The following is a 20175-nucleotide window of genomic DNA, read 5'->3' as shown; positions in this document are numbered from 1 at the left end:
TTGTCTAAAATTGTTAGCTACTAAATCGCTGTTCGTTCTTTTATAAATAAAGCTTTAAGATCAAACCAAAGACATGACTTAGGCCATAGTATTATTACGCGCTACCCAGTAAATAATGGAAAACAATCAGAATGTCGCTAATAAAAAAAATCATAGCAAATTTTTACGTCTCTTACGCTAGATGTGAATATTTTGAATTTAGTACAAGATCGTTAAAATTTAATTTCGACAAAATAAAGCAGGAATTTAAACATACCGTTCATTACAACGGGAGCTAGTAATGTTTAACTTATAGAAGGTAGCTAATATAATTATCTTACAGACCAATATTTTGAAACAGGTCTCCCTAGAAAGTCCACATATTTTTCATAAAAAATTGTATGGTACCGAAAATACCGGTACTGGCTTTTGTTCAGTACCGGTATTACGGTACCAAAAATGGGTCGGTATTCCCGGGATTTTCAGCTAAAACTTTCGAATCAATGCGATTGATCGTTGAAACTCTCACTACTTAAAAATACTTCCCAATTTTTCATCACTACTATGATAAATTCCTACAGATCAATCGTATTCTGATCGGTATTACCAGGTAAGCCATGACGAACTAGAGAGACACAAAAATAGTATTTATTGCAAAAGATCTAATAAATTTTAGTTATTTTTGAATTTTGGGGTCAAACAGTATCGCTGCATGTGACTTAAGTTTTTGCTGGCCGAATTTCAATTTAATTTTATCATGTTAAGAAAATTGTTAATTAATTCTATAGGAAACATTGGACCCCTACTGTTTGTATTATTTTTCAAGGATGCTGCTTTGCTGCGTGGTTTGGGGTGCAACCTGGTTTACGCCGATGATCTGAAATTGTACCTCGTAGTCCGATCTATCAACAACTGCATCCATCTTCAAGAGCTTCTGGATACATGCGTTAACTGGTGTAGAAACTAGCTAATTAACAGCATTGCAAAATGCCAAGTCATAACTTTTCATCGCATGATCACTCCGATACGTTACGACTACCAAATCGATGGACCAAGGCTCACTTCAGTTGATTGCGTCAGCGAAGTCGCCATTTTGTTGAATACGAAGCTAACATTCAATCAGCATCGTTCAGCTCTAATCTCTAAAGCTACCCGACCATTCGGCTTCATTTCTAAAATCGGCCGGGGTTTCAAGGACCCGCATTTTATGGAGGCGTTATATTGTTCGCTGGTTCGCCCACTACTTGAAAATGCTTCTTTGATTTGAAGTACTCATCAGCTTACATGGAACTTACGGATTGAACGGGTGCAGAAGAGATTTGTCCGACTCGCACCACGAGACCTTCCATGGCGGAATCCTTTAGTCCTTCCACCGTATTCTGCTCGATGTCGCGTGATCAGTCGCGACACACTGTAACAACGCAGAAAGCTTCAGCAAGTAGTATTCGTAGCAAAGTTTCTCAACGCTGAAATTGACCCCCCGAAGATTCTTCTTGATTTTCGTGGCTCGTAACGTTCTCTACGCTCATCTGGCTTACTACAACCTAGATTCCACCGTACGACGTTCGGATTCAACGAACCGATAACCGCATGTATTCAAACTTTCACCACAGTCGAGGATCTGTTCGAGTTTGGTGAACCATCACACAAGTTCGCACAGGAAGTTTCGCGGTCTACAATTTGTATGACTTGACTTCTGCTATTCTGTTGCAATTCACAACGAAATAAAGTGGCAGATTTGCGATTTCTTGAACGACGTTTTATTTCTGATTTGTACTCTGTCCATGATCGCAAATCAGACCCATAAAGATAGGAAATTCCGTAGAAAACGGAACAAATAAGCGATCATGGGCCAACGAACTATTGATGGTTGGAATTGGAGTATTACTAGCAGCGATATTAATATTATATACGAACCTGTTCTATACCGCTTTCTAAAAGAAATAAGAATGGCTCACATTGCATTTCTGCCAAAATCATGCGATCAATTAAAGGGTGTTACAATCAAAAATTGGACAAATAAGAATGTGCGTAAATCGATCAAACTTTGCTATTTTTAACACTGAGCTACTGAGTGCGGATCAAATCAAGTACGTTGGAGTGATATTGAATTCCAGCCTGAACTGGTCTGCTCATATTGAGTACCGGGCCAAGAAAGTGTACATGACTAATTCTTTCGTGACGTTACAACGATTTGACGAATCTTCATTCGACAAATATGTTATAACTTTATCAAATGAACGCCTACATCAAAACTTATTATAGATTCAGAAAGTAGACAAAATTTCTTGAAAGATTCAATCAACATAAACTGAATATACTGGAAGAGGATTATTTTATGACCGATAATGTAACGTGACGTTACAACGCGTGACAAATTAGAACTTTCAACGTATTTCAATAAAAGCCAAATCATCAAATTCTCGTATATTCAGTTTATGTTGATTGAATCTTTCATGAAATTTTATCTACTTTCCGAATCTGTAATAAATTTTGATGGAAAAACTTAAGTTCTCATTGTCAGACTCGCAAACATAGAAGTATTAGAAATTATGACGAACAGTGTTATAAGCAATTTCTGACAAAAATCGTTACAATCACCAATTGCCACGATTAGCTCTTTATAAAGTTTATAAGATTTGTGCAGCTCCTTATTCACATGAGAAGTAGGCTTAAAACTTCCTACTGTAAAAATCGCTTAACTGCGCGAAAGCATATTATATCTTAATAATAATTAACCGAATCATGTAAACAATAGGCTGAACGCCCAATATATTGAATTAGAAATATAATGCATACTAAGCAATATAATCAAATACAAAATAAAATATCAAAAAAACCCAGGGCGCCTCTTACACTGACAACGATGGAGCGACCTGCTGATGCTGGTGTCTGCTGTCGTGAAATGAGATTTGCTGGTTGATACTGTATTGTATTTCAAGTGGAAATCTTTGTGAATATGTGTGAAGTACAATAGGCTCTTCAACAGAGTTTGTGCGGTAAAATTATAAACTTCTGCCTCGATAGTCAGGCTACAATGAAAGCCCTTGGCTTAGACAGCTCACGGTCCATGCTATTATTTGCATAGCGAATTCAAATCTATACTATCAACCTCGTTTGGGTGCCAGGAGAGTCTGGTATTAGGGGAGAGTGGGTACGCTTGATCCCACTTTTGTTTTTTTCTCATAACTTTTCAATTAAATAAAAATTTAAATTGCAAAATTCGCCATCTTGTAGTCAATTCGAATTGTAAAAGCTATAAATAATGTGTAAATCCGAATACTATGTCCTGTCAGTAATATAAACAGTTTTGAAAATCATACCAAAACGAGGTATTTGTAAAAACTTGAACCTCCACCTAATAGGGCTATAGAAACAAAGCACACTATGACTTCTAGACACGAAAGTTCAGCTAATCACCTATCCTGACAAATTGATTAATAAGACTACCTTTTTAGATCCACAACAAACGTTAACCACAGTAGAAAGTCAAGACAAGTGTTTGGGGTAAATCAGTGCTGTTTAACTGGCTTTTACAACCTTCAATAACTTATACCACAACACTTTAGATCAATTAATAGTGTCAGGTACTTTATGAAAATGTTATTTTTCTATTTCTATACATTTCGAAAGTGTTTGAGAAAACTACTGATATGGATCAAGAATACCCAGTATTACAGGGATCAAACATACCTGTTGTATGAAGTGATCAAAATCTATCTTTTTCTGTACGTGTTGTCAAACTTTTTATTCGAAAAACGTGTTTTTCTAGACAAAGGCCCTTAGAAAGTGATCGTACTTGAATATATTCATATATAATTTGTTCGACGATCTCGTAGAATCGTTCAAAAAATTTGTAAAAAGATCATAAACATATATTTTCTAAAATATTATACAACTCTTCCAAACCAAATGTAATACATCAGATGGTTTTTTTAAACATCATAAACGACCAAATATTTCATTTTTTTATATTGTGATAACTTTATGCGTATAGATTATTAGATATGGCCAGGGAATCAAATATCCCCAACGAGCAACGTTGATCCTGCCTTACCCACAGGTTGGATAAAGGAAAAGACCCGGTCTTGGGCTTCAACCCAGCACTGCAACTATTAGGACAATATACAAACTTGTCGTCAAACAAAAGCTTTTTTTTGGAAATACCATGACCAGTGATTACGGCAAACCTGTTAATTTTTCCACCTATCCAATTCTACTCCCTACCTCACCCTTCTCCTTCGATCTATCAAAGCAATTGCAAGATCACACGGTAACGCACAAATCACCGGCTGCGAACGGGGAACGTGACATTTGAGTCAATACATTTTTATTCCTAATTCTTCTCCACGATATACTCTATTCAAAATCGAAGTGTTTAGCTTTAGTTTTAATAATTCTCTGGCAGCATCTGTGGTTTAATTTGACTCCAATTACTTCGAATTGAGTGAATGAGTGTAGTGCTTCGGAATGACTCGTTTGCGCGAATAATCAAAGCAACAATCACTTTGCAAATTGTAATCTCACAAAGCTTCGCATAAATTGGCTGAATATGAAAAAATATCCATTACTTTTCATCAAACTAGGTGTCCCAAAGCGCGGAAAGAACTGTACGGTCGAGAGCGTCGGAAAACTTTCTAATTTATTCTCGTTTTTCCCCATTGACAAAAATCTTTCTCGGCATCTAAAAAAGGTTACTTCCGCTCCAGACGATCCCTGCTGCGCGGAACAAAGTTTCAATTGCTCACATGAATCAGAGCAGATTCAAAAGTTGCACCCCGTGTCTTCGTGTGGCGAAGGTACCATACAGCATCAGCACTAACGAACGTACCTCTCTCTCTTTCTATAAACCTACCTACCATTGAAAGGTAGTTGCATTTACGCTCCACCTAACCGTAAGTTTTCGAGACGGCAGTCTTGAGTTTGATTTGACTTTTGAACGAAGCGCGAAAGAGCCTTGTCCTGCCACCGCACACAGTACAAAACGCAATAGAGCTACGAGGAAAATTGTCGAATTAATGTAGTTTTAATGGAAAATTCCCACCGTTTCGAAACTTTACCAGAATCCGCTTTGTAGTGGAAGGCGGAAATGCATCAGGAAAGGAATACGCGCCACGTTATGGAGTTGTTGTATAGAAATCACCGTCACTCGGTAGGGCTCGACGGCAATAAACACGAAAATTTAAACTTTTTCAAAATATCAATGGGGTGCCGAAAACTTCGTTGTAACGGAGTTTCCCGATAGGAAAAAAAACTTTTTGCATATTCATTAACTTTGTTCATTCTTGTTGCGCCAAATTTTATGACTCATAATCAGTTTAATTTCAGTATTATTAAAAAATACTACAAGAATCACACCGTGCATCAATGCTGCCGGCGGAAAGGCGAACTTTTTGAGTAAATTTTAGACGTGGCGAAATTAATGAATTCGAAAACTTGTTTTCTGTTGAACCATTTTCGCTACTACCTTACTCAATTTCAGTCAGGCATAAATATTTTTCCTACATATACATACAGTGTGTGCAGCTTGAACCACAGAAACTAAGTACTCATGCGTGGATAAAAAAATCATTTCCATTATTGGATTAACCTTTGATAAAATTTAATCCCCGATTCCAGATCTACAAAATAAATCCTCCAGTCGACACTTCCATCGGAATTTCGGCAACAGTTGCAGTTCAGTTTTGCGGCGATGGTATAATAATAAGCTCTCATTGGTAACAGCCATGTCACCTCCCGGTTATCAACTTTCCTTGTTAATCCACCCCGAAGCCAGTTGCAGTGATGCGACTGTGTTGCTATTCGCATAGTGCAAAAATCAATATCCTGGTTATGCGATACAATTTCCGGAAATTCGAATGCAAACTACCGCATAGAAAATTGCACAACTGTTCAAACTTGTTTCAACCTTTCGTTAATTTCACGGATCGGCGGCGGTAAGGATGGTAATTTGACAAAAGCTGGCCGACACTGGAGGGGAGTGAATAGGATAAAAATGTTAAAACTAGGTAGCGATGGTTAAATTGGTCAGCAGATTTTATCGTTGCTACAAAACGGGATGGAATGAAGGCAGAGCAGATCGATGCTAGTGACAGGGGCCGGAAAAGATAGTCTTGTTACCTATCTTTTTAAATTGAGATTAGGACAAAATTGAAACAAAAGACAGCAAAGTTTGAATTGGATCCCAAAATAGGTTCTCGTTACAGATTGAATGTGTCAATGGTAAAACTTTTCCAATTATATGCTTTTGGAAAGATCCTCGGAGCTATTCTGAATGGGCTACAAAAACATTTGTTTTCATTACGTCTGTGATAGAAATTCTTTGGCAAATATGGAAGTTTGGCATATTGCTACAATAGATATTTAATATATTTATGAAAAATGAATAATTTTACTTCACTTACAAAGAACGGAATATTTATCTATTGCTTTAAATCTTAACTGAGATGTTGAAGGGGTTTGAACAAGTAAACTTGAAGTGAACTCCAAACATATCAAACGAAAACCCTTTTGCTGAAATGTCATTATATAGATTCTGCCATGCCACAGGCATTACTAAATATCCCAACCGACAGAGGACAGAAAATTTAAATCGTTTGACTATCAGGTTAAGGAATTGCGAATTTTTTGATACTATAATATTCATTAGCTTAGGGCTCTTTGTTTCAGATTAACGCCCAAAACACTTGCAAACAACATCTATACATACTCGGCTGTGTTAAGCGTGCAATCAAACCGAGCAACCTCCATTAGAGAATAAATCAGAAAGGAAAACACATGGAATCGATCATAATAAAATGGAACCCTCCTTGTGGAGAGTTTTCCCCATTGCTGCAGGTTATTCGAAAGTGTACGTATCATGCTGGAAAGGATCAGTCGAGTCAACTGAGAACTGAGCGGTTTTATGAACAAGTGAAAAGCTGTCACTAATAATGAGTTACGTTCACACTACGAGAGCGTTAACTCAGGATGACGTCTTTCTTGTTGCTAATTATTTAAAACTGGCTGAGCATCCAAGCCGAACCGTTGAACGCTTAATCCAAGAAGAAACTTAAAAAATTTGAATATTCTAAATGTGAACATTTTCAATGCATATTTATGTTTGAAATTACCGACTTGGCCGATTTCAATCTGTAAGTATCGTATACAAACCTTTTCATGCGTTTTTTCTCGAAATCATGTCTTTGGCACCATGAATATCTCCAGAATCGTTCCAGTTCCCTTTAATTTTTTGTTTAAAAGCTTATTAAATTATCAAGTCCTTGGCTCATTTTTTAGTGAAATTTAGCTAATTATTATTTTTATGTATACGGGAATACATACAGCTACACCACTGATAACGTTGCAGCAGACAACTTCATTGCAAAGAACAACATGTAACCTTAAACGTCGAACATGACAATATTTAATCCTCTTAAAACAGATGTTTTCCGTTTAATTCCACTATAAAAATAATAATGAAAAACAATTGCTTGTCACCATCAATCAACAGATACTAGTATTTCAACTTTTACTTATTGTCTTCTTCAGTATTCGTATCAGCCCAAACAATGTTCCCATTGCTACAACCTTTTCTACAGAAAACACGTAGAAGGGGATCGGTAGGTAACTAGATGCGTATCTGTCTTTTTAGACAACATTAACTATGCGCAAATAACGCTGGGCCCCTACTCTTGTCAGATTCTTACGTGCCAGCTGTGTGGCTAGATGGAAAACCGTGCGCCGAAGCCGGGAAGAAAAATCAACCTGCTAGAATCTGCACCAACAAACAGCCTCTGACATACCTTGCTAGAGACAAACAAAAGACTACTCAATAACTTATGCATTGTGTATTTCGAAACCTACTGCCAGTTCCAACTGAGCTGAAAAAACGATTGCGCGAAGTGCCTCCTATTGAACAACCAGCAACACCAATAATGAAGCAAACGTCGACAAAATAACGAATAGTATTGTCATAGAGAACTGACCCGTCATTCGACTTCTCGTAACCTGCTGTGGTAATGGGCAAGAACACGGAAGAGTAGCGTATAAGTAACCATGCACTGCTAGGACCCATGCAAAACTGACTCAGACATCACTTCGTTAAAAGTTAAATAACTTCTTTCAACAAAGCCGAATTGGCTAGCAGTCTTCGACAAAGTTGTAGACAATTAAATTTTCTTTCTTATTTTCACTTACAGTGATAATACGATGCATATAGTGCCACCTAGCGGCAAAAATGCGAGCTAGTGGATTTTCTCTATTTAAATTGTCGAAAAATCCTATACGAACTTCAGGCACATTAGTCCGGTAGCTAGAGTTGTCCGATTTGCTTCAAATTTGGAGCAAATACTCCTGGTGGGACTAGAAATCGACTGAGGGGTGGGCCGATAGTCACTCTAGTTACCACTGCGAACAATTGTCTCCTAATCTGACTCTGCTCAGATGTTGCTTGTTGGTACTCCACATTGAAATAGTCATTGCAGCAATTTTTTCGTGTGTCAACCAATACTCATGTGATTGTTGTACTGACCGCTTCCTGAATCTTCTGCCACGTTGCGTTCAGGCAATCGGTTGGTAGTTGGACGTTCTTTAAGAGAGGGGTAAGGGTTTTAGCGTGAAAAAACACATTTTTGCGATTTTTTAGAAATATGGGTGAAGCGAATTGATCTAATTTTTTGTACATTATAATGTATCATTTCAATAATATTCAATAATTTTTTCATGTAAAAATATTGACAAGCGACCCGGTGGCGAGGTTTTTTGTGAGACATCTCTAAAAAACACGATTTGCGGTGTTACCTGCCATTTAAAAACTTCTTAACCGATTTATTTCAAACTTTGCGTGCACATTCTATGTAAAAAATACCTATCCTCTACGTTGAGTGTTCGAAAAAAAAATTAATTAAGGGAGTTTTACTCATAAAATTGCGGGATTTTTCGTGAAAAATGGCAATTTTTATTTCAAATGAGTAAAAGAGTAATTAAAAAAATATTCCAAAAAATCAACGTAGGGATTAGGTATTTTTTACATGGAATATGTATGCAAAGTTTGAAATAAATCGGTTAAGTAGTTTTTGAATGGCAGCTAACACCCAAAATCGTGTTTTCCAGACACGTTCTACAAAAAGTGTCGCCACTGAGTCTCTTGTCGACATTTTTCAGTGAAAAAATTACAGAATGTTACTGAAATGATGCACTAAAATGTACAAAAGTTTTGATCAATTTGCTTCTCCCGATTTTCTTAAAAAGCTTAGCAAAAAAATGTGTTTTTTTAAGCTGAAACCCAAGCTTACACATATTTTTCTTAAATGCGGAATTATGTATTTCAAACTTTCTATGAAATAAGAACTTTAAACATAAAATTTTGGTTAAACTTTATTAATAATATTTTTTTTCAGTTTTCTGAAGTATTCATCGGAATTTCTTCAGATGTTTAGAAACGATTCTTTTTTCTCAAAAAACGAAACGTTTTGCATTAAAAATGGCTCATATGCTAGGACAAACAGCCCAATAGTTATGGTAGTAGCTATCGTCATGATTTATTCTTTACTTTACTTAGCTTACGCTCAAACACATTGTATTATCAAAAAATTAAAACTGCAAACCGAATAAAATATTTTTATAGATGCATTCCAAAACCTAGTTGCAGATTTCTCATTCGTAAAATAAAGATTTATTGCATCTTCCTGCATAACATTGTTTATTATGAAATATTACGTCATTAGATTGGTTGAAACAAAAAGTCCGGAGGTCTCAATAATTTTAAAAACTCTTTATTTTGATCAAAAATGAGAAATTTTTATAAAAGTCATCAAGAAAACTATAAAATTCTGTGTACAAACTTTAAACAGTTTTCAATCTAAACTACAGAAACAGGTCTCTTCAGGATCACATCCAACATTAAAGTTGTCCAATACATTAGAAACATCCATATTTTGCTGGAATTTGAAATTCTTTCATGAAATTACTGGATGAAAATGAAAATAAAGTCCACTTAAACAGCGCAAATACGGGGTAATGGCCACTTTGAGTTATTTATTTTATTTTCAGTCTCAGGATGACTCGTAGCATTTTCAATTTTTCTCTGATTAGGAGGAGATCTAGCTTGTTAAGAGGTTTTTTGTCCTTGGATTCAACCAGCACGTTGTTGGAGACATACCGCTCCGTGACCTTTTGGCGGATTAACAGGATGCCAAATCAGACCTAAACAGCACGGAACAATTAAGTGGATTCAGGAAACACAACAGACGTTTTACCAGATGTTCGATAAGGTTAATTTCCTGGTTGGTTGAAAATGACGCCATAGGTTCAGATTACCTGCCAAACCAGTTATTCATTAGTGAATTTTGACATGACCATTTCATATGCTTGAAAATAGCAGGTACTCTTTCTTATTCCTGTATTAAACTCTAGCAACTTTTAACGATTTCTTTCTTTTTATCATGCAAGTAGATCAGGTATTGGTGATGAGCTAGAAAATTTGGATGCGTTACTCCTTTTACTTCCGCAACTTTTTCATAACTAGCAGCAGCTGTAAAAATCTCAATAATGAATCATTTTGCACGCACCTCCAAATGAGTGGCGTTGCGCTTTTTAAATGCACGCTTAAAAGAAATGCGTGAAGTTTCAACCCTAAAAATTTCTTTCTTTACTTACTTCGTTCGTTTTAACGTGCACTGAACATCGATGACAGAGGCTTCGATGTTATCTCCGGTCACCACTGCCTGGGAAAGCATCTGTAACACTGACGGCTATCACTTAGAGAGACTATTTAGTTAAGTAGTGACGAGAGGTCTTGCCAACAAATTCAATACAAAGATTTCAACATCTTTTTTTACATTTAAACGACATTCAATTAGCTAGAGATTACTGGGAAAGTTATGAAAGAAGACAAAAATTAAGCCCGTACGACATTAAGCCTGTTCTAATGACCCTGCCATTTCTAGTTTTCCTATCTGTTTACTTTACATCCTTGCTCTCACTTGAGTACTATGGCTCTAATTTTCATAACTTTCCCTACCCAGTAATCTCTAGCTAATTGAATGTCGTTAAAATGTAAAAAAAAGAAAATGTGACTAACACGGTCGAAATAAAAAAGGAAAAAAGATTTCAAAATCTTCAATCTACTGACTAACAAGTGTGCAACCAGCATCCAATATTCATCAAGCAACAATTGTGGCCAGTATTTACACACCAACATGCCACATAAACACGAATAACAAGTAAAACGTATTAATAAGCACAACCGTAACTCACCAAACGCAGCAACATATGTAGAGATCAACTGATCGCAAGCCACAAAACACCATCAGCGAAATTGAAAAAAAAAAATTGAAAGACTCTAGGCATTTTTGGTCAATGCTGAAAATATTTGAAATCAAATAAAGAATCTCAGCCAGTACAGGAAAACTGCTTACATACAATCCAATAACCCAGAAACAGATTTTCTTTATGTAAAATATCATATAAAATATTCACGGTGCGTTTAGCTCACATCTCCGAACTTATCAAATAATCGAATTGAAAAAAAAACATGTCTTGTTACAGTATTTCGAAATATTTTCCAAGAGCCGTTAAACATTGATGACAAAAATATACCTTCAGGCTTAAAAATTAAGACTTTGTTTTCAATACCTCTATATATTACCCAGGAATATGTTTTACGAGTTAATAACATATAAGATAAGGAAATAATATTTAATGAACAAAATGCAGTTATAGATTCGGGTTTGCATATTCGGTGAAAAAGACTCCAAAATAATCACACCAACAACTGCCCCCCCCCCCCCCCCCCCCTTCTTAATTCCACATTTCATGCAACGCCACTGTAATAACCTAATAAATTAAATTCATTAGAGTCCTACCAACCACGAAATAAGTGTACAGCACGACATTGCATCCCAAATAAACATCACAAACGAGTATTTGCCTCTGATCTACGAAAATAAACATTCGTTTCAATTACGGTTGTTATTGTCATTCAAAAGGGATATGCCAGAAAGAACAAATTTACCCAAAAAAAAGCAAATCGTGGTCACGTTGCTACTGAAAACTTCCCCTGTAGGTTTGTTTCCCTTCAAGCGAACCGGAAAATAGAGTTTCTATAAATATTAATACATATGCACCACCCGACATGATTCTAACACACTGTTTTGATAGGATAACGAGAAAAATAATTGAAAGCCTGCGTGATGGTAAAATCTATCCTGCAAAACTTGTTTCCGGATTTTAGGCAGAATGAACTTGATATGATTTGAGGAACATGATACATGAACCAGGAATTGATGAAGCACAATTTAGAAGTCCCACAATTGTACAATATTGTACTCGCTTCAGGGATGCCGAATAAGTAACTAGTTCAGGAGGTCAACGATATAACTTATTACGGTCAATACAGTTATGATGATAGAAGCAACTCAATTTCTGAACATTGTAACAAAAATCCTGACAAAGAGTAATGCGTCTATTACGGCAGTGGAGCCTATTGTGTCCCTATTTCGCATCTCTTGGTTTTGAACCAATAATGATAATGAAAATATCGATTTGGATGAAAAAGCAGTACGAAAATGTGCTCAAGTTATTTTCATTATTGATTATGCACATATCTATTCAGAACTATCTACTAAATCCATCTTTAAATTAAAATAAAATTACCTTACTTTAAATATCAGATAATTTGCCTCATTCACTTAGGGAACCGAAACAGCACGTAACAGCGTTTCGCTAAACACCAATTTCAAGCCGTAAATTACTGCCTCATAACTCGTTATTTCGCCTCAAATATATTAAACATTGCACTGATACATTCCTTTATTTTAGCTGGAAAATAAATTTATGATTAATTCACTATAAAAGCAATCTTTACACGCTAGGACAGCCCTAGTGTTATAATTCAGAAATACGAAGACTATTTTTTTTTATTCAAATCGTTTATTTGATAAGGCACGTTGCGTTAGCTTAAAGGTGCCAATTTTGTTTTGTTTTACATTTTAAATTGCTTAAAACTAGGGGATTACATATTGATTTTTTTTTTAAATGAAACTAATGCAATTTTATAGCTATCTTATATATCTACACAAGGGGATAATATTATTTTCGTTAGATTAGGGGGGTCATTTAGTTTTTGTGGCAATATGGCTTGACAATTTTATCAGTGAGATTATTGGAGCAAATAATGTTTAACTAAGGGAGACAATTTTTTACGACTAACTTAAAACTAGGAATAACTAGTGGGCATGATTGAATTTTGTAAAGATTCGTAATTATAGTTATTTTTGTGGGTAGTAGAGTTGGGCATTTTCAACGAGATTATATTATATAATAGTTAAAACTAGAAGAGACAAGAAGAGCTAAATGCTTCGTGATGATATTGGGGGGGTAGTGGTGTTACTTCTGGGTATAAGAGTCAGGGGAGGGAGGGTAGACAAAGATGGCAGGGAGAGAAAATTATTTCAGTTTCAGGCATCGTGAGATCAACGGATGGATTACAAACTCGGGTGGCCTTCATCAGGGGAATCATGTACTGGGACGCCGGGTGGTCCTCCTCAAGATGGCAGGGGTTTTTCCAGACGATTTCGTAGTACGGCTCAGATGTGGATCGGCTACATTTCGAGTTAAGCGTGTTATGTTCGTGCCGTAGGTCCCGTGTTTGTTGGCTCATTCGATACAGATGCTTTGATAAGGTGGAAGAGGGTTCTGAGAATGATAAGAAAAATAAGAAGGGGCAGTTAGACTTGTATATTGATGGTTTTCACAAAGGTGTATATAAGGGACATATAGAGGACATCGCGGCTTGCCAGCACATCTCGAACCGGGACGTTGGTTGGTCTTCCTCGGGCCCGCAGGGTATCCATTAGCCGAGACCTAGCGGAACTGTACTCGGTGCACGCCCAGACAATGTGCTCGATGTCGTGATAGCCGTCGCCACAAGCGCAGATACCACTATCCACGAGCCCAATACGCCGGAGATGTGCATCCAGCGTGTAATGGTTTGCCATGAGTCGGGACATCACACGAATGAAGTCACGACCCACATCCATCCCCTTGAACCAAGGTTTCGTCGATACCTTAGGGATTATCGAATGTAGCCACCTTCCCAGCTCTCCACTGCTTCACGAAGTTTGCCAACTTTCGAGGGTTCTCTGATGAGTAATACTGAAAAATTCGCTGAAGCAAATTGGTCTTTCGTAAACGTCTCCTTCTAAGGCACCCACCTTAGCTAAGGAGTCTGCCTTCTCATTGCCCGGAATGGAGCAATGAGAAGGGACCCATACCAAGGTAATCTGGAAAGAGTTGTCAGATAAAGCACTCAGTAGCTCCCGTATTTTCCCCAAAAAATACGAGGAGTGCTTTCCATGTTTCATCGAGCGAATAGCGTCAATAGAACTGAGGCTATCCGAAACGATGAAGTAATGGCCTGCGGGTAATGTTTCAATGACTCCAAGGGTATACTGAATGGCAGCTAGTTGTGCGGCGTAAACTGAAGCAGGGTCACTGAGTTTGTAGGAGGCGGTGAACTTTTGATTGAAAATACCGAAGCCAGTGGATCCTTCGAGGTTTGATCCGTCAGTATAGAACATCTTAGAACAGTCGACTTCTCGGAATTTATTATAAAAAATGTTTGGAACCACTTGTGGGCGTATGTGGTCCGGAATTCCACTAATCTCGTCTTTCATGGATGTGTCGAAGAAAACAGTAGATTCAGAAGTATTTATGAAATGCACACGGTTGGGATTGTAAGAAGAAGGGTTAATATTCTGCGCCATGTAGTCAAAGTACAGGGACATGAAACGGGTCTGAGAATTGAGCTCAACAAGCCTTTCGAAATTTTCAATCACGACCGGGTTCAAGATATCGCATCGAATGAGCAATCGATATGAGAGTTCCCAAAATCGATTTTTCAACGGGAGAACGCCCGACAGCACTTCGAGACTCATCGTATGGGTCGACTGCATGCACCCTAAGGCGATACGCAAACAACGATACTGAATTCTTTCGAGTTTGATGAAATGTATGTTCGCGGCGGAGCGAAAGCAGAAGCATCCGTATTCCATTACCGACAGTATCGTTGTTTGATACAACCTAATTAGGTCTCCTGGGTGGGCACCCCACCATGTTCCGGTTATTGTACGAAAAAAGTTGATCCTTTGCTGCCATTTCTGTTTCAGATACCGAATATGGCATCCCCAAGTACCTTTCGAGTCGAACCAGACCCCTAGATATTTTACTGTGAAGACCTGAGCGATAGTTTGACCCATTAATAGAAGCTGTAGTTGTGCAGGTTCTCGCTTCCTTGAAAATACAACTAGCTCAGTTTTCTCCGTGGAGAATTCGATACCCAGCTTAATAGCCCATGCAGACAAATTGTCCAAGGTATTCTGTAATGGTCCTTGTAGATCGACAGCTTTGGGTCCCGTAACAGACACCACACCATCGTCTGCAAGTTGTCTTAACGTGCAGGAATTGTCAAGACATTCATCAATGTCGTTGACGTAGAAATTGTATAACAGGGGGCTTAGACATGAGCCCTGGGGAAGGCCCATGTAGCTAAATCGTGATGTCGATAAGTCACCATGCGAAAAATGCATGTGCTTTTCCGACAACAAGTTTAGTAAAAAGTTGTTTAAAGTCGCTGAAAGACCATGCTGATGCAGCTTCTCTGAAAGAATGTTGATCGAAACTGAATCAAAAGCCCCCTTTATATCTAGGAACACTGATGCCATCTGCTCTTTGCTAGCATAGGCCATTTGAATTTCAGTTGAGAGCAACGCAAGACAATCGTTCGTCCCTTTGCCTTTGCGAAAGCCAAATTGTGTATCTGACAGTAAGCCATTTGCTTCGACCCAATTGTCGAGGCGGGATAGGATCATTTTCTCGAACAACTTCCGGATACAGGATAGCATTGCGATCGGACGGTACGAATTGTGGTCGGAGGCTGGTTTTCCTGGTTTTTGGATGGCGATGACCTTCACTTGTCTCCAATCGAGTGGGACAATGTTAGCCTCGAGAAACTTATTAAATAAGTTCAACAAGCGTCTCTTGGCAGAGTCAGGCAGATTCTTCAACAAGTTGAATTTGATTCTGTCTGGCCCCGGAGCTTTATTGTTACACGACAAGAGAGCAAGTGAGAACTCCACCATCGAAAAAGGTGTTTCGTTCGCGCTATCGTGAGGAGACGCGGCGCGGTAAATCTTCTGTGCCGGGGCGGAATCCGGACAAACCTTCTTGGCGAAATCGAATATCCAACGGTTTGAATATTCTGCACTCTCGTTAGTACTGTTTCGGTTTCGAAAACGCCGGGCCGTGCCCCAAAGAGTGCTCATCGATGTTTCTCTCGTTAGTCCGTCAACGAACCGGCGCCAGTAACTACGTTTCTTGGCTTTCATCAAACTCTTCATTCGCGTTTCTAACGTCGCATATTGTCGATAGCTAGCGGGTAACCCGTCGTCCCGGAAGGTCTTATACGCGGCGGCCTTCTCTGCGTACACGTCTGAGCACTCTTTGTCCCACCACGGATTAGGAGAGCGTTTTTGTATGTTCGCGCCGGGTACTGGCTTAGTCTGAGCTTGATTCGCGCTGTCGAGAATCAAGCCAGTCAAAAAGCTGTACTCTTCCTCCGGAGGAAGTTCTTGGGTAGATTCGATGTTGTCGGATATCGCGGCAGCATAGCTCTTCCAATCGATATTTCGTGTGAGGTCATACGAAATATTGATTGATTTCAATGGCCTTGAACCGTTATTGATTGAGACTACAATCGGCAGATGGTCGCTGCCGTGGGGATCAGGAATTACCTTCCACGTGCAATTTAACCGCAGCGATGTTGAGCAAAGGGACAAGTCTAAGGCGCTCGGGCGCGCTGGAGGAGCAGGAATCCGTGTCATTTCACCCGTGTTTAAAATTGTCAAATTGAAGTTATCGCAAAGATCCTGAATTAAGGAAGACCGGTTATCATCATAGTGGCAACCCCATGCTGTACCGTGAGAGTTAAAGTCTCCTAAAACTAGTCGCGGTGCTGGCAGAGATTCTAAGATGTCTTGTAGCCGTCGGTGCCCAACCGCGGTGTTGGGGGGAATATATATGGAAGCTATGCAAAGGCTTTTGCCTTTGGTTGTTACTTGACAAGCGACAACTTCAATACCTGTTATAGAGGGAAGGTTAATTCTGTAGAAGGAATAGCACTTTTTGATCCCCAAAAGCACTCCTCCATAGGGGGTGTCTCGATCCAGGCGAATAATATTAAAGTCGTGGAAGTTGAGATCTATGTCGGAAGTTAACCAAGTTTCACATAATGCAAATGCATCACAACTCAAATTATTTATTAAAATTTTGAAGGAATCGATTTTCGGGATGATACTTCTGCAATTCCACTGTAGAACAGTGATCAAATCCGTGACCTCGTTCGATGAGTTAGCCATCGAAGGATACAATCGCTGAAAGGAGGGGCCATTTAGCAGTCAACTGCTTCAAAAATGTTCTTACTGTAGGGAGAAAAGCTAACATAAGACTTTTAATAGGATCAGTTATATTGAAAGTTTTTATTATCCAGTCCACTATGTCCGAGAGTTTTATAATTCCAGTACTGTGATTACTCTCGAACTGAAACAGAGGAACACTTGGGATTTTTGATGTTCCTGGAAGTGCTGGGAACTCCTTCTCTGAGCTTAATCCTCCGAGACCAGGAGCTAATTGCTTCGGTTTGGTTGCAACACTTCCAATAGATGTGACTTTCGGAGCCCCGTCAAGGGACACCTTCTGGCCTTTACAAGGAACTTTACGAGAGGAAATGTTCCTCCTCTTCCTATAAATTCTAGGCACCCTAGTAGATGATCCCTCTTGTGGGTTACCAGCCTCGCCCTCGTCAGGAGGCAAGTGAGTATAGATGTTTGCTGAGGATGGTGGCGTAGCATTCTTTAACATTTCTGCGAAAGAATGTTTGGATCGTCCCGCAAGGGAACGTTTCAGTTTATCCCCGCGTAGTTTGTACGCGGGACATGCCGAGATATCATGCAGACTCTCCGCACAGTAAGGACACTTTTCGGCTTGCCTACTGCACGAATCATCTAGATGATTCTCCCCGCATTTTCCACAGCGGGCCTTATTGCTACAATGGGTGGCTGTGTGACCCAATTGTTTACACTTTGTGCAATTCATGACCCGCGGCACAAACAGACGCACAGGCAGACGAACCTTGTGCAAGAGGACGAAATTTGGCAAAGCGGTACCAGCGAAGGTCACCCGATAAGAGTTTGATTGGGGGTACGTTTTTGAACCATCCCCCGCAACTACTACTGAGTGCAAACGTTTGCACTCAAGTATTTTAACTGGCTGAAGTAAGCGGTCTCTGAATCGGCCAACCCCGTACTTCAGCAGATCCTCGCACGTCAAACTCTCATCGGTTACGACGCCTTCGGATTGTACTCTTACCGCCGGAATATACACGTTATAATCCCGCGTAAAGTGCTCACAGCAAGCAATATCGTTTGCCTGCTTTGAGTTGGCTAGCAACACCCTTATCTTGTCCGAGCGGACCTTTGAAATTTCGGTCACAGCCGAGAACCGTTCCGTCAGGTCTCTAGAAATCTGAAGAAGATTCAGTGATTTAGTCTTGGGCCGAAAGAAGACCACAAATGGACCAGTTGAGAGTTCTGGATAGCATTTGGGCCGAGGGGGAGCCTTAGAAATTGAACCCGATTCAACTTCCATTTGACCATCCGGAGAGGGAACCATAGAAAACGTCAACGCACGGGGTCAGCGCCCGCGCAGACGGAAGAAAGCAATAAATGTGTTACAAATGACAAAAATCACTTAGCTTTAAACTGGTGTCCAACGACAAACCGATCCAGCTTATACAGCTGGTTATTGTTTAATCCTCACACGCGAACAAAAGACTGAGGACCGAACCGAACTGGCAAAATAACCTTGAATGCGGATTAACACTATTCTTTATCGCCTCACACAGCACTACGGACTAGAAAAAACAACCTCTGTCTCGATGGAGAGCTCGAAAACGAATGAAATACGAAGACTATGTTTACTTTGGATACACTACCTTAATCAAAGCAATCATTCTGCATCTAGCACACAGGAAATAATCCGCAGTGCGGTCAAACTAAAACACAAACTTGAAAATATATTGTAATGCAATTTCAGGAAAAAGTAATAAATCGTTTCAAGTTATTCAACTAATTTATCAACATTTTATTTCCATCTGCACATAAAATTCGGCTCGTGACAGTGCAATGTTTGATGTGAAACTAGTCTTTAATAGTTGTGTTAGTCTTCGCATGATTATTTACTGTAAGCGCAATTCTGGGAGCTCTTCTTCTAACAGCTGATGAGGTTCTTTTATGTGTGCGATGTTTGTGTTTGTTCTGATCGGGTTAAAAAAGTACAATGGTAGTAGGGTTACCAAAATGGTTGAGAGCAAATTAAGAACATATTTCATCAAATATTTAATCCTGCTGCACTTAGCATTCGGACACATTATTAATTCCGTATCAGCACCTCTAGTGGTCGGATTTGGAAAGTTCTTGCAGTTATTTGAAAAATATACGTATTCCGGTGGTGAAAGTCTCGTCTTGGTACGATCAGTAAAAAGTTGTTATAGGCAAGAACAGAAAATTAATCCTGCGCACACCCACGTCGAAACCCCGTTTCTACAGGCTCCCGGATAAGTGCTTTATCTGGTCCTCATTTTCGCCGATAAATTTTCCCAGAAACTGACAATCTGGCAAGGAATTTGCAGCTGCAGACTCAAAACAAGCATTTCATTCTCAAAAAACTATGTAGTCGAAGCTCTATAAAATTGTATTGTTTCATGAAGGCTCAAAAAGGCTCAATGAAGCTCTGGCTAGATTTGCAAGTTGCCACTACAGACAAAAGGTACTACAGTGGTACCTGGACAATAAAGAGGATGTCGAACACAAGGATATTAATCCACCCAACTGACTGCAATTCTGCCTCGTCGAAAAGTAATGTATGTTATAAAGCGGATGTTAATGAGAACTAGAAAGATGATTCAGTACGCTATACAAATAGCTTGATATTGGGACACAATGACGCTGATGTTGATAGGTCAGTGTCGGGTTTCGACGCGAGTGTGCAGGATGAATTTTCTTTTCAACTTTTTTAAGACTGACCGTATCGAGGCGAAATTTTCATCACTGAAAAACGTGTATTTTCAGAACAAATCGCTGCTATAAAATAAATAATGCG

This window comes from Topomyia yanbarensis, chromosome 3, assembly GCF_030247195.1.
Source record: "Topomyia yanbarensis strain Yona2022 chromosome 3, ASM3024719v1, whole genome shotgun sequence".
Lineage (NCBI taxonomy): Eukaryota > Metazoa > Arthropoda > Insecta > Diptera > Culicidae > Topomyia > Topomyia yanbarensis.
This window is presented reverse-complemented; position numbering follows the sequence as displayed.